The sequence below is a fragment of the Crocuta crocuta genome, unplaced genomic scaffold (assembly GCF_008692635.1).
Source record: "Crocuta crocuta isolate KB4526 unplaced genomic scaffold, BGI_CrCroc_1.0 scaffold1269, whole genome shotgun sequence".
In the NCBI taxonomy this organism is placed as follows: Eukaryota; Metazoa; Chordata; class Mammalia; order Carnivora; family Hyaenidae; genus Crocuta; species Crocuta crocuta.
The window spans coordinates 124,284-125,826 of record NW_027531335.1 but is presented as its reverse complement, the minus strand read 5'-3'; positions in this window follow the sequence as shown (position 1 = coordinate 125,826).

Below are 1,543 nucleotides of genomic sequence, written 5' to 3'. Positions count from 1 at the left end.
CTCATGTAATTACCTGAAAATTATTTGCTTTGAAATTTTCCTATGTTGTTTTAGCCTCAACCAGCTGCTTCCAACTTGGTTCGCATAGACTTTTCAAATTCTGATGAGTTCCTCAGAAGTACATCAAAAATATGTTTTGTCAGAGAAATGAGGATTACTTTTCCATTAAATACCAAAAGTTGTGGCAGAAATCGCCAAGTGATCCTCAAATTCATATGGAAATGACAAGTGACCCAGAACAGCTAAAACAATTTTGAAAAGGAGAAACAGAGAGGGAAGACTCACAGTTCTCAATTTCAAAAGTTATTACACAGGTCCAGTAATCAAGACCGTTTGGTACTGGGAAGTCAAGTGACTTTTGAAAAGGATGGGAAAGCAATTCAATGGGGAAAGAATCTTCAAGAGATGATGCCCGAACAAGTGGATATCCACATACAAAAGAATAAAATTGTGCCTTTTCTTTATAACAGATATAAAAATGAACTCAAAATGATCACAGACTTAAATGTCAGAGGTAAGAACCGTAAGACTTTTATAAGAGAATTTAGGAATAAATCTCCAGTTGAATTAGGCAGTAGTTTAGTAGAACTGGAGAAACTATTTCCAAATCATATATCTGATGAGGGATTCGTGTCCAGAATATACAAAGTACTCTTATGAGTCAACAACAAAAAGAAAAAGATCTCAGTTTAAAAATGGACAGGAGCGCCTAGGTGGTTCAGTCGGTTAAGCAATCGACTCTTGATTTCGGCTCAGGTCATCATCTCACGGTTGTGGGATTGAGTCCCGTGTTGGGCTTCATGATGAGCACAGAGCCTGCTTGGGATTCTCTCTCTGCCCCTTCTCCACTTGCGGTTTCTCTCAAAATAAATAAACATTAAAAAAAACAAAAAAATAAAAATGGGAAATGATTTGAATAGACATTTTTCCATGATCTATAAATGCTGAGCAAGCACATGAAAAGATGCTCAACATCATTAATCACTAGAGAAATGCAGATCAAAACAGGAATGACAATGGACTTCACACCCACTAGGATAGCTATAATAAAAAAAATAGGACAATAACCAGTGTTGATGAGGATGTGGAGAAATTGGAACCCACACACACTGCTAATGGAAATGCAAAATGATGCGGCCACTGGAGAAAACAGCTTGACAGTGCCTCAGAAATGAAAGTTACCATATGATCCAGCAATTTTATTCCTAGGTATACACACAAGAGAATTGAAAATAAATGTCCACACAAGGAGCTGTACACAAAGGTTTAAAACATTAAAAGCCAAAGACAGGAATGTCCATCAACTGATGAATAAATCAAATGTACAATGGAATATTATTTAGAAATGGAATGAAGTACTGAAATATGATATAACATGGATGAAAATATTAAGTGAAAAAAGTCAGAGACAAAAGAACACATATTTGATGATTCCATGTATATGAAATGTCTGGAATAAGCAAATCCATGGAGACAGAACTACATTAGTGGGGCTGGGGCTGGGTGAATGGAACTAGGAAGTGGGGAGTGATTGGTATGGGAA